This window comes from Sorex fumeus, unplaced genomic scaffold (genome assembly GCF_029834395.1).
Source record: "Sorex fumeus unplaced genomic scaffold, SorFum_2.1 ptg000063l, whole genome shotgun sequence".
NCBI lineage: Eukaryota > Metazoa > Chordata > Mammalia > Eulipotyphla > Soricidae > Sorex > Sorex fumeus.
In genome coordinates, this window is record NW_026606120.1 from 15,366,747 (window position 1) to 15,381,711 (window position 14,965).

The following is a 14,965-nucleotide window of genomic DNA, read 5'->3' on the forward strand; positions in this document are numbered from 1 at the left end:
ATCCTTCACCCATATCCCCCTGTCTCTGGAAAATCAGCAGTCTCACCCATAAGCCACCTCTGGCTGGCACCAGATAATCTCCTCATCAGTCACCACACAGTCACATGTGCTTCTCTCCCAGAAGGGAGCATAAAATGACACTCAACATAACCATGCCGCCAGACCCATGCCAGGCTATTTCATTCGGAGCACCCCAGAGGGGGGCAAGTGAGACTCCTCCCCATCCCGTCAGCTAAAAACCTCCAGAACTCACCCTCTACCATGCTCACGGCCACTTTCCACATGCTCGGGCAGAGCCTCACCCACGAGTGAACCTATTCTTGGACTGTGCGACCACAGATGCATACTTGACACTTCATACCACACAACCTACCCATACTCCAAGAGTACTGCACCACATTTAATGGGGTTCAAAGTAGGGGACAACAAATCTTAGAAGAAAATTTTTTATAATTTATTTATTTATTGAATCGCTGTGGGAAAAGTTACAAAACTTTCAGGTTTAGGCCTCTGTCATGCAGATATCAATCACATTTCCCTTTACCAATACTTATTTTTCACAACAAAGAACCCCAATAAACCCCCACCCCCAACCCCCTAATGCCTGTGGGGCAGGTGAATTCTAGTTAACACTCTATCTACTTTGACTAGCTTCATTGTTTCGATAAAAGTTGCACCATTATTATTTAGACTTTACCCCTAACCTCCCCCCCCCAAAAAAAAACAGCCATGCTGAAAAAGCATTGTGGAATGATTTGCTTTCTACAGCTGGGTTTAAGAGTTAAATGATGTTTTGGATTTGTTTTGTTTTTGTTTTGTTTTGTTTTTGTTTTGGATTTGATGTTTTGGATTTCTGCTATTTTATTTATTAACCCTGGAAGTATTACTACTGAGAGTCAGATAATTACGAGATGGTTTCCGTGCTTCTGGGGCTGTGGCCATACCGGAGAGCGGCTCGTGGGGGGCAACTGGTGACCTCGGTAGGGCGTGAAGGACGGGCCGGAGCGCCCCCCCCTCCCATGAGGTTTCAGTCGCGCCCCCACCCAGGCTCATACCTGCTCTCCACCAGGCTCCCGTGCGGCCGCCATCTTTCTTTCCAGAGTGGAGAGGGCAGAAGTGAGCAACACCCTTTCCCCTCCGGGCAGGCAAGACGGCACGGATTAATGCATAGTCCATTCGCGTTTCTGCTCCAAGCTGCTGGATTTCTGTATTAAGTCAAGAGGAAAATTTTTTACACACACACACACACACACACACACACCCACACAAGGCTCAACCTTTATTTTTATTTATTCTATCTATTTATTAATTTTGTTTTTTGGGTATCACCCGGTGATGCACAGAGGTCACACCTGGCTCTGCACTTAAAAATTACCCCTGGCGGTGCTCAGGGGACCATATGGGATGCTTGGAATTGAACCCGGGTCAGCCTCTTGCAAGGCAAACGCCCTATCCGTTGTGCTATCGAACCAACCCTAAGGCTCAACCTTTAACAACATGTTATTGATCTCTTTTAGAAGGACTTAATGGCTCCTCAGTGAAGAACAACAATCTTCACAGTCTTTCCTCTAAGGAAACTTTTTTTGTGCATTATCAGCGGTTTTTCATAACAAACAATACAAAATATATTATTTCAGTTCTGCTTTGGGGCAGGGGTTGGGGTTCAGGATGGAAACCTCCAAAACATGGTGGTGGAAAGTTGCAATGGTGGTGGGATTGGTTTGAATATTAAATGTAAGCAAATATTGTGAACTACTTTATAAAATAAAAAACATATTTAGAGAGAATATGTCAGGTATTTGATAGAGGGCACCAGATTTGAGATTATGTGATGTCTTTTCATTACTAGATTTTCATTATTGAGTTTGGGAGAAATATCACAGAAGTGACTTTCTAAGACCAAGAGATACAAGACATGAGCATATAATAGGCTTAGCTATGGAGCTAATCTCAAAGAGGCACCAAACTGCTGAATAATCCTAGTTCTACAGTTCCTGGAGCACATATGCAAATGTGACACCTCCAAATCTCACAGTGCTAACAGCCCAGTAGGAGCACAGCAAAAATGGGAAGGTTGCTGAGAAGCCCACAAAGGTCAATGAGCAAAGACAATAAAACAGAAGACTCAACTGACATATCCCTGCTTAGTAAATCCTCAGAGTATGACTTAGCAATACCATTGTGGGATATAACAATTTTCACAAAATTTCTGTTATTGGGATATTTTTTGATACTTTGCCATTTTGTTCTAACAAGCAATATAAAGTCAATTATTTTGTGCCTTCTCAGGGGGCAGCCTTGGGATGAGTGGGAAACTGAGAACATAGGTTGTGGGAAGGTCATACTTGTGGTGGGATTGGGGTTGGACCATTAAATTCCTGAAACAACTGTATTATGAAAAACTTTATGAATTGCAGTGTTTAAATAAAGCTTAAGATGCTAAAAATACTTCAAATAAATGAGATACCTGAGAGAATTCCATTTCCAATTCAACCTGAAGCCAACTGTTCATAGAGAGCTTCACAGATTTCACATACTTGCTTCACAGACACTTCTTAGGACACTGTTAACCATGAATCTATGAAGAATAGATCAAGCATCTTATAGAATCAAAAAGATATGAGAAAAAACAAGAAATAAAGTAGGGATCAAAGTACACTAAGTGGGGACTGGAGCAATAGCACAGCGGGTAGGGCATTTGCCTTGCACTCGGCCAACCTGGGTTCGATTCCCAGCATCCCATATGGTCCCCTCTGCACCTCCAGGGGTAATTCCTGAGAGCAGAGCCAGGAGCAACCCCTGTGCATTGCTAGGTGTGACCTAAAAAGCAAAAAAAAAAAAAAAGTACACTAAGTCACTACATCTACTTTACTAACTGTAATATAACTTTAGTCTGATAAATAGAAACAAATAGTTTTAAGCAAAATGAGGAGATATATATATCCCAAAAGAAAGATTGAGATAAAACATCAAAAAGTGAACAGAAATGATCAAAATTCATAAAATTTATTCATAAAATATCAATAAAAATTTCAAATGCCCAGATAGTATCTGTCAAAAACAGGACAAAAATGAATATAGGAAGAACATCAATGCAGATACAAAAATAATAAAGTGTCAATCATAGATCAATGCTGATGAAGAATAACTAAACAACAGAGGGTTTAACAGCAGACAAAAAGAATGGATAGGTAAAAGGAATGAATAGGTGATTTCTAAAGAAAGTGTCAAAGGAAACCACCTAAATAAGGCACCAAAGGTAGTTAAAAATATATTGGGTGGTGACATGTGGTAACTTAACACTATTGTAAACATATGACTTCAACTGCTCTAATTTAAATTTATGTTTCCACATATATATGCATCAATATAAATATATGTAGTTTGTATGATATTTGGGAACACATAAGGGCCCCACATTTACACAGTAGGGACCTCTGGGGCAAAGAAAAATAACTATGAAAGTACTTGGTGGAAAAAAGGATGGAAAGGTTTCCCTGAACAGGAGAAGGAAACAGACACTTCACCCTTAAGACACACACACAAACTGAGGGTAAATGAGGGAAAAGATGTTTTATTCAAACAAGCAAATCCCACAAATAGCTAACATTAAATTATATGAAACAATTTTAAAACGCTAAAATTAGAACAAGGAAATCATTATACATAAAGGGGATAGTAATTACATAAATAGAAATATTTGGAATTTTTGTCTTTTTGGGTCACACCCTGCTATGCTCAGGGGTTATTCCTGGCTCTGCACTCAGGAATTACTCCTGGTGGTGCTCAGGGGACCATATGGGATGCTGGGAATCGAACATGGATCAGCCATATGCAAGGCCAACGCCCGACCCGCTGTGCTATTGCTACAGCCTCTATTTGGAAATTTTTATTTTTGCAATTGTATATTTTTATATGTTAATCATCAAAGCACTTATAGAGGAAAACTAAATATATTAATAGTTAAGAGCTTCAACAATGATCAGAGAATCATAAAATATATTTAAAACACTGTAGCACTGTGCTACCATTGTTCTTTGATTTGATCATGCAGGCCCAGTAACGTCTCCATCGTGAGACTTGTTACTCTGTTTGGCACATTGAATACATCACAGGTAGCTTGCCAGGCTTTGCCGTGAGGGCGAGATACTCTCAGTAGCTTGCCAGGCTCTCTGAGAGGGGTGGAGGAATCGAACCTGGCTCGGCTGGGCCGGCTGCACGCAGGAAAACACCCTACCGCTGTGCTATTGCTCCAGCCCGATTTAAAACACTAAAGAACAAAAATACACGTGTAAACTGATATAGTACACATACACGCACACACATATATAATGCTATATATATATACATATATATATATGGCATTCTATGCATCACAATCTTCTCAAGTGCATTTGAAATACTTCCCAAGACTGACCACACATCAGACCACAAAAGATTCTTAGAAATTTCAAGAAGATCAAAATTACGTCAAGTATCTCATCTTAACACAGTGGCAAAAAGTATACATAAGAAAATAAAAATTGGAAGTTCACATACACATGTAAATGAAACCATTCTTCAGAACAGATAATGGAACAAAAAGGTGAAGTAGAAGTTAGGAAAATATATTGAGACAAATGAAAATGGAAACAGAACACTGAGATGCTGTACAGTGAGAAAGTTTATATGGGGCAGGAAAGATAGTACAGTGGGTAAGGTGCTTGTTTGTTTTACTTGCAAAAACCTGGATTTGAATTCCTGGCACCACATATAGTCCTCCGATCTTTCAAGAGAAATCCCTGCGCACAGAGCTAGTAGTTAGTCCTCAGTACTGCTGGACTAACTAATGTATGAAGTCTCCATCATATATATGTTCATTGTATGATGATGAACTGTCACTGTCACTGTCCTCCCGTAGTTCGATTTGCTCAAGCAGGCCCAGTAACGTCTCCATTTTGAGACTTGTTGCTACAAATATTTACAATTACAAACATTTTTGCCCCCCCCCCCGCCAAAAAAGTGTGTAAACTCAAAAAAGGGGCACAGCACAGCGGCGGTGGCTCTATATCTCCCTGCCACCCACGTTCGGTAGTCTCACGCAGCTTCCCCCACCCTGGGGAGGTCGATGCCGATGGGCAGGCAAGGGAAGGAAACGAGGGCCAGGCTGGTTGGTCTTAGTCACAGTTTATTCCAATCCTCTCTCCATGCACACCAGTCTCTCTTCTCTGCCTCTGCCCCCAGTCTCTCTTCTCCGCCTCTGCCCCTGCTTCTTCCTTCCCCATGCCACTTCATTCTCCTTCTCCGTCCCCCTTCATCCTCCTTTTCTGGAGTCTGGATTCTGATGCTGATCTCCTTTCTGCTCCTTCTGATCCCCCAGCCCACTCTTACAGTCTAGTTAAATCCCAAAGCATGAGGGGTTGGGGTAACAATTACACATAGGTGCGGTCACAATCAATAGGGGTAGAATTCTTTCCCTCAGGGAAAGCTGCTCCTAGGACAGATCCTCTCTCAGCAGGACGACCCACCCTAGAGTGTATGGATACAGTAAGAAATATCTTAAACTTACAGAATTGCTCTCTTAGGGCCATCTCAATCTCAGACTACAATGCTCAGGCCCATTAGTCTTTCCCATCCCTAGCAGGTTCCTAGGCTCGTCATTACTTTTGGATCATGACAGCATTTGTCTATGATCAAACTCTTAACTTATAGTTAAGAATCGTGGCACTTTGGCCTGGCCCATTTCGATGCCAGGGTAGCTTACCTCTTGCCCTGGGGCCATTGAGTTCCTCGTCGGGACCCTGCTTTTGGGGTGTGAGGAACTAAGGGCAACTGAGGCTTAAGTCGAGAAAGCAGATGCCCGGGAGTGAATAATATTCAAAGCCAACTAAATCCTAAGTTACAAAGCATAATGTTTACAGTCTTCCTGTAGCCATACAAAAAGGGCAATATTTCACGCATACATATAAAATCATAGATTTCTGAGGAATCTAACCTTACAAGTTAACAGAGTCTGATTAGGGGGAAAACTGATTAACTGGTTGGGGAGGAGAGCATAGGGAAAAATTTACAGATAAACGCAATGGAATGGAAATGCCTCAGGAGCACTGGGATGGGAGCACTGTGATGGGTGTAACCAGATAAACCTAAGCTCCTTGTGGAGAAAGGGAGAAAGGACAAGGCAATGTCATCCTACAAAAAGAAGTTCACATTGGAGTATGTCATACTGAGTGAAGTCAGACAGAAGGAAGGGACAGATACAGAGTGATCTCTCTCATATGTAGGCCTGAAAGATACACAGCAAGGTAGCAACAAAAGGCCAAAGGCAACACAATGGGAGAACTGATCCAGACATTGAGTTGGTGGGATGGAGGGGGAGGGAGGTGATGATGTTAAAATGTTAAAGGTGGTGTTAAAATTATGCGCATCCAAAAACTCGTTAACACTATTGTAAAGAACTTTAATAAATGAAAATCACTTGATCACTTGACAGCCCGTTACTCATCGATTTGCTCAAGCAGGCGCTAATAATGTCTCCATTTGTCCCTGTCACGTATAGGCCAATGGCGTCTGCTTGCTCCAGGAAAATGAAGAGCCTCCAACTGATCATTTAGGGTCTTGATGAAGAAGTCTGACTATCTCATAGGTGGCAGCCATGCGATCATTTGACATTCCATGGAATCCAACTGGTAATGGCTCTAGTCCAGCGGTCATCTCCAAATCACATTATGTGTCCAGCCCATCTGATTTTCGATGCCTTGGCAAACGAGACAGCATCCCTGATTCTTGATCGTTGATGGAGGCTGGAACTCTGGACTCTTTCTCTCATTTGAGTGAAGCGTGATACTCCAAGCATAGCTCTTTTGATTGCTCTTTGGGAGACGTGAATAGTGTTCTCATCCTGTTTTTGTAGGGCCCAGGTCTCTGAGGCATATGTTAATGCAGGAAGAACGGTGGAATCGAAGAGATGTGCCAGAGCTGGAGGTTCTTCATTCTCTTAGCTATTTCTTCAACGCTCTTGAAGGTGTTCCTAGCCACTCTCTTCCTCCTGCGCAACTCAGATGCCTGGTCATTCGTCATGTTGACTTCTTGACCTAGGTACACATAACTGCTGTATTCGGAGATGTGAGTTCCCTTGAGAGTGAATGGAATGTCAGGAACGAGTCCATTTCTCATAAACATTGTCTTTGTGAGATTCAGCTGCTGTCCAAACTTTCCACACTCATGGTCAAAGTCAGCCAGCATTTGTGCCGCTTAGCTAATGCTTGGTGTTATTAGAACAATGTCATCAGCGAAGCAGAGGTGGTGTAGTTGCCGAATGTCTATCCTTACTCCCATTCCTTCCCATTTCAGTTCCTCGCATGAAGTTCTCAAGGGTGGCACTGAAGAGTTTCGATGAAATGGTATCACCCTGCAGAACCCCTCTCTTGATATCGATGATCACTTCCTTGTAGAAAGGTGAGATACTGGTAGTAAATCCATAATACAGCTCATGGAGGATCGAACGCCCTGTTTGGCTAGGGATTCGATGATCGTTTCAGTCTCTACCCCCACTACCTCCACTACCCAGCTACCGTCATGCTCCAGGCCACTTTCTGGACCTCACATCATAAGACACTTAATACCCATCTTCCAAGATTACTGCACCATATTTGATGGGGTTCAAACATGGTTTGAACAATGGGAACACCTGCAAGTGTGATTAGAGGCTGCCCTAAAAGCCTCTATCCCTCTCACAGACCCCGGCAGGCTACCCAGAGTATCCTGCCCGCATGGCAGAGCCTGGAAAGCTATCCATGGCATATTTGATATGCCAAAAACATAAATACAATGGTTCTCATTCCCCTGACCCTGAAAGAGCCCCCAATATGGCAGAGTTAAATCAATTAAAATAACATTTTAAAAAAATAAAATACAAAAATAAAGGTCCACATTAGCAAGCAACAAAATTTTCAAATAAAAGGGAAAAGACTGACCAACCCAAACATTGGTTCTGGAAAGATAAACAAAATTAACTAGGGGTAAAAGAGACACTGTCTTTCCACTGCCCTCCCGTTGTTTGTCGCTTTGCTCGAGCGGGCCCAGTAACATCTCCATTTTGAGACTTGTTCGTACTGTGTTTGGCATATTGAATACATCACAGGGAGCTTGCCAGGCTTTGCTGTGCAGGCAAGATACTCTCAGGAGGTTGCTGGGCTCTCTGAGAGGGGTGGAGGAATCAAACCCAAATCAGCCGGGCTGGCTGCACACAAGCCAAACACCCTACCACTGTGCTATCGTTCCATGGGGAAAAGAGAAATGACCTTAAATGATAAACTTTTTTTCCCCTTCTTTTTCATGTAGGAGTACTACTATTTACCCAGCCACTGATCAGCTGACTGAATTGGGCATGAACTCCACCTTACTTTTTCTTTTTTTATTATTTACATTGTTATCCATTGAATCATTGTGAGAGCAGTCACAAAGCTTTTGGGTTTAAGACTCGGTCACAAAATGAAACACCCATACCCTCACCAGTGCCCATTCTCCACCACCAAATACCCCAGTATACCCCCATACCACACCCTCCCCTTACCTGTGGGGCAGATGATTTCCACATTAACTCTCTCTCTACTTTGGTCACATTCAACATTTTGACACCAGACCCACCATTATTATTTGGGATTTTACCCCAACACTCAGATCTGCTGAAATGACAAACTTTAAGTGAAAACAGGAGACATTTAAATCAGTAACGGAAATGCAAAGGAAAATCAGGCTACTGAGAACAACTCTACACCAACAGATATTGAAAAATAGATTATGGGTGAAAAAAGGTTTTTAAAAGATCCATTACTTCTAAGTTTAATCAGTCAGTCATGAAAAATCTCCCAGCAAAGTGAAGCCCAATAAAAGGTAGCTTCGATGATGAATTTTACCAAATATTTGGTGAGACCTGAAGCTTTACTCCTGTTGCTCAAACGCCCAGCTCTCAGTTCCACCAGCTTCCACCAAAAAAAATCATCTTGGAGTGAAGATCTCAAGATTAGACCAGCATCTACAAAACACACTGAAGAAAACATATAAAACTATTTTGGATAGGGACTTCAGAAGTGTTATTAGTGATTCCACTGGACAAAGAAATCAAGAGCAGAAATAAACAAATGGGACCACACCAAACTAAAAAGCTTTTGTATGGCAAAAAAAAGAGAAAAAGGCTAAAATTAAAAGATATCTTATTGAGAGGTAAAAAAACATTTGTAACCTATGCTTTTGATGAAGAAATTGATATCCAAAATATATAAGACTAAAAAACCAATAACTCCATAAAAATAAAGATTGGTCTATAGTTACTGATGGCAACATGTATGTCCTTAGGGGTGATGCTACATGGAACACAGGATGAAAACCATATCGCATGAATACTGTATTTACATGGAAACTACATGGAACTACATGGAACTACATGGAACACAGGATGAAAACCATATCGCATGAATACTACGCCTGTACGTCATTTGCAAACACACCCACACTGAACTTTACTTCCCCCAGTACACAGGCACCGTAAACTCCTAAAGAGGCTCAGAAGGAATATGAAGGATGCTGACGCTTCACCCTCACCCTTTTCTGTGTCCTGAAGGGGAAGCAGTAAAAGCTTCCGTGACTGGCTACTCCCAGGAGAGGATCAAACTGCAGTCTTCTCTGTGCCCATACAGCATCTTCCTCCTCGCTGAGGTTTCTCAAGACTCTTTCCAATTGCTCTTTGCTCGCCCTTTTGATAGCAGACATATCCTCCCCTGACAAAGTCCTGGTGGGGTAAAGGAACCAGAAGTAGCATTGTCCCGGTACCAGAACTGCCAACACTATGGGTTCTTCTTGTTTGATGGGTTCGATGTGCTCACCTCTAATCCAGCAGATTGCTTCCCCAAATAAACAACACAAAATCCTTGTCTCTACCCACTAGCCTTTCTAGTGCTCTCTTTGAAACTAAGGTGCTTGAACTTTCAGAGGTCTGGGATTGCAGCATCTCACTCATGTGCTTGTGTGAAGCAAGGACTGAAGCACCATTGGTCTCTGAAAAACAAGTATCTGTGTCAAACAGTATCCTGGAAAAAGAGCAAACACTTTACAAACTAAAAAAATACACCAAAAGTGTAGTTCCATTGTCAATTTAATTTGCTCAACTAAATCTGACCTTTTTGGATCACACCCAGTGATGTTCAGGGGTTACTCCTGGCTCTGCATTCAGGAATCACTCCTGGCAGTGCTTGAGGGACTGTGTGGGATGCCAGGGATTGAACCTGAGACAGCAGCACTCAAGGCAACACCCTACCTGCTGTCCAATCACTCCGGTCCCCAGATTTAATATTTTTATGTTTGCTTAACTCTTACATCTCCTGCCAACATAGGTACCAACTGCACCATAATTGGGTATTCAGGTAATGATGATTTCATTACTCTTCCTCAACAAAACTGTTTCATTTACTGAAAAGTGCTGAAACACAGATCTTGGTTTCTAATTCTTTTAGGAAAAGAAAAGTGAAGCTCTGAGGAGATGTGTTAGCACTAGTACATATTTTCCCCATGTACTGCTGTGACCTGAGACACTTCTTGCTCTAGGAATAAGGATTTCAAATTAGGAACAACTTTTGGCTGGCTTTTGCATCACTCCAAACTGGCTCACAAGGCAGCAGAAGTTTGTTTTGGTTTGGTTTTAAGCCACACTGGCTGTGCTCAGTAATTCCTTCGCACTCAGGAATTACTCTGGCGGTACCATCAGGAATGACTGTGATGGAACCCAGGTTGGCCACGTGCAAGGCAATCACCCTACCCCGCTGCACTATCGCTCTGGCCCCAAGCAGCAGTTAGATTGGTCCCAGGAGTCCTTTATCTCCCTGGCGCTCAGCATCCAGATCCAGAAACGACCTGGCGCAGGTGTGCGGCAGTGCCCACAGCCTGGGGGAGACGCGCCCCTGCAGAGAGCTGGACAGGGCCACACACCACTCTGTTGATCCCGACACAGGCATGGGTGCGAATATCCCAAAGGTGTAATGATTCCCTTTTGGGGCATCATTACAAAAGGTGTAATGATTCCCTTTTGGGGAATCATTACACCCATAGCCTGTAGGACGTTGGCGGCTGCAGACCCCGCGAGAGATGCAGGTGCGCGTGCGTGTCCGTTACCTCTAACTGCTTAGAACTGACCCAGGACAGCCCCGACGCGCGCGCACCTACTGGCCACGGTGGGTGGTAACGTCCGCCAGTCACGCGCAAGCGTCTCCATAATTATTGGTGGCTTTTCAGGACACAGCAAGGAAGCAAACATAAAGCCTTGATTGATGCCCGAGGACAAAGTTCAATATCAAAATCCATCTCATGAGGAATCCTTGGCTGAAAATCAAGTCTAGGTTCTTCGTGACCGAAGTGGAAGTCCCAAGAAATGTCTCGACTTTCCTGTGTTTCCTGTGTCCAACATCGTTTGGGGAAGGATGTTCCTGATGTTGATAGAATTCTTATGACTTGGATATCCCTACTGAACCAATGTAGAGTGCACAGAGCAGCTGCTGGGAAACGTCCAGAGATCGGTGTCTGCAAAGGCAGCCTCGGTGCTGCAGAGAATGGAATGATCTGACGGCTATGGACGGAGCAGGTCATTCCCTCCATAGCGACCAAACAGTGCAATGAATGTTGGATTTAAATGCATAATCCCAAAACCTTTCAGACTGAGAGTTTGGGAAGATCTTATAAATTGTTCCAAAATTAGACTGAAAACTCTCTTTCTTATAAACACTGGAGGAAAGAGTGTAGAGGAAATCTGAATTCAGGGTTTCCCAAACATGGAAAAAATTATGTAGAAGGTAACTTTGTTGAGGATCTGAATATTGAAGTCAGTTGCACATCCATTCTTCTCCACTTCCTAATTCAGACCTCCCTATTCCATCGGCCACTGAATTGCCAGGCAGTGTAAGGATTCAGTTAGGAACGGCAGAAGTTTATGCTGTGGGGATGGAGTCTCCTAAAGGAGAGAGAAGCCGTTTAAACAATATAAAGAAATCACTGCACATGCCAGCGGGTAGAACATACATGTACTTTTAACCAGAGAGGAAAACAATTATGAGTTCATAAAAATGGGATCCTTTTTGGGTTTCAGCAAATAGTGCATGTCTAGAAATATGTTAACAACAGAATACCAGTTCTGTGTGGGAGAGAGCATTGTACTAATCAGAGAAAGTTGAAGGGAACACCCAGCACTGCATTAAACACACATCATTGAGCCTTTGGCAAAACTTAGCTTTGAACAATGAAAGATATTCCTCAATTCAACATTATATTTAGGAGGCAGATCATCCATAAAATGAATAGCAAATGCAAAGAAGTAAGTTTGAGTCTGGTCATTGTCTCAACTTGAGGCTTCATGGCTATTCCAGGAAGGATAAGAGCTTCCAGTAGAAAGAAACTTTGAAAATGTTGTCAAACCTGCTAGACAAATCTACATTACTTTCAGTCCTAGGGACTGGACCCTAATGAATGATCAGGAAACAAACAAACAATAAAGCAAAACCCACTGCATTTGCTGGGGGAAACTCCTCTCAAATTGTGACCTCCAGGGTTCACAAATCACTAATGACTGAATTTTTCAAAGAAAGAGTAGCCTCTGTTGAAGGAGGTCAACAGGGAGAGAGGAAGGAGAGAGATTTGAGGGGCACACAACTAGACTGGTGGATAAAGTATTGAGATCCAGCAAAGACCAAGCCAACCTGTGTGCTGAGAATGGGGAAACTTGGTCTAAGTTGCTAGAAGAGGCCATGTGAGCAGCGCTGCCACTGACCAGTTTGAAGGAAAGATCTGGTTCTGGCCCTCCAGTCAGAGCCCTTCATGGAATGTTTCCCCAGCCAGGCCCTCCTGGCCCTCCCCTCCCCCACTGCAGAATGTCTTGGCCCAACATTCTGAGGTTTGAATCCAAACCTCTCCCTCACCCACTCGGATCCTGAGCATCTGCGTGAGCAGTTCACTGTCTGATACAGGTCCTGCCTTTTGCCATTGTGAAGGCTGATAAGCTGTAGTGGCCTCTGGCCTCGTCTACGGGGATGGCGTCAGAAGGAGGTAAGCCTGTGAGGGTGTCTGTGTATGTGAGAAAGTCTCTGCCACCTTGAAAGCCTTTGGGTTCAGAGTTATCCTGACTGGAGACACCAAGTTTTGAAGGGGTAAAAGAGGAGAAAGGACTGGGCTTCATAGATAGCTCACCTGCACAGCAATGGGAGCCCAGGAGGACCTGAGGGGACTGGGAGGGCATCCGTGGAGGTGTGGCAAATGACAGGGGGAAGGTCATGGGTATGGACAGAGGGAGGTAGCAGGCATATTGTTGCTTTGTGTGTGAGTGTCCCTGCTTGTGGATGGGGGAACAAGGCCATTTGTCGTGTGTATGGAGGGTCTGTTTGGTGGTGGCACAGGGAACACCGAGGCATGCTGAGTCCTTGTCCCCTCCTGTGCTCTAGAATAAGTTTAGAAGGATTTGGACTTGGGCTGAGCTCAACCTGATGTGGGCAGCTCAGCAGAGATGGTCCAGCCTGAACCTTGTTGAGTGAGGTTGTCTGTGTGCACTTCTGCCATGATGCGTCCACTCCAGAGCTGGGCTACAAGTGGCTAACTGCCACAGTCAGAGCCTGACCCCCCTGCAGATGGGAACTCTCTCCTGGCTGAGTCCAGTAGCTGTCCTGGGTCAGCAGACTGGGAGACAGGTGACTTCAGCGTAGTTATGACTCAGACTCTTGAGTTGTTCTGGATTGTTCTTTTGGTGAAGTTTGTTCTTCCATGGTCTGGCATTTCATGGGGGACCAGTCTGCATTTCAGCTCTGAGGTGAAGAATGATTGGTAATCACATCCCCCCTCATACCCTAGAGGGGGGTAGAGATGAATGTGTGTGTGAGAGAGACAGAGAGAGAGAGAGAGAGAGAGAGAAAGAGAGAGAGAGAGAGGGAGGAAGGGAGGGAGAGAATGTGTGGGGGTGTGTGAGGGGGTGTCTCTATGTCTGTGGGTATGATTTGTTGGGTTTTCCTGAGTAAAGCCTGTGAAGGTCTGTTCCTTGAGGGGAGGTGGAATGTGCTGAGGCAAAATGATAGCATCCTCAGAGCAGTTGGAGCCTCAGGGCCTCTGTCTTGAGCGTGATGCACACAGACTCTAGGGCGTCTCTAGGACCAGTCTCTGCCTGAATTCCTCGTGTGCAAGTATGGTTGCAGACAATTTTCTCTCTCCTGGCACCTGGTTTATGCCTGATGTTTAGGATCCTGTCACTGGGATAAAGTCTTAGATTATTTAGAAGATGTCACCAATTTTCAATCTACCATGACCACCAGCTCCAGAACTCTGGAAACCTCCCAGGTCTGACTGGTGAAATCTCTGACCTTTTCCATCCTTGCCATCGTCCCTGATGGAACTGGCGTAACTCATGGAGCCCAGGACCACTTTCCAGGCCACTCTCGTGGGAAGAGAATGTTGGAGGTAGAAACTGTGACTAAGTGTTCGAGAGACAGGGTGGCAACACCTGCCAGTGTGGAGGGTTGACTGTGGGTTTACTGTGCACAGGCTAGGCAGTGGGTATTGTGCTCCTGTCTGGGTCCTGGGCACTTCTTGGGAAGAACACATTTTCAGAGGTGTTTGCCTTCTTAGTGAAGCAGGAGGCCCTGATGAGCCTACAGCCTGAGTAGACAGTCTGTCCTTTAGACTCTGTTGTCATGGGACCCTGTAGGTGCTGAGCACCTGTGGTGCGGCTGGTCCAGTCTCTGTGACTGACCCTGCAGGGTCTCTTGCCGACAGACCAGTGTGTCCAGGTACATGTTGGGAAGCTCCAAAGAGGCTGGAGGGCAGGGTGTGAGAGGTCAGTGTGCTCAGCACAGAGGCCATCCCAGGACACAAGGACCCTGGCCTTAGGATCTCCACAAAGCATAACCCAGTTGGAGGGGAAGGATGGCCTGTGTCAGCAACTCAGGGCTGAGACAGGGCATGC

The 14,965-nt window shown here is 44.3% G+C and overlaps 1 pseudogene; it reads right to left on the reverse strand.

Moving 5' to 3' along the window:
* Positions 1-14,795, reverse strand: part of LOC130036141 (putative serine protease 47) — a 60,207-nt pseudogene extending 45,412 nt beyond the window's left edge.
* Positions 14,796-14,965: the final 170 nt, after the last annotated feature.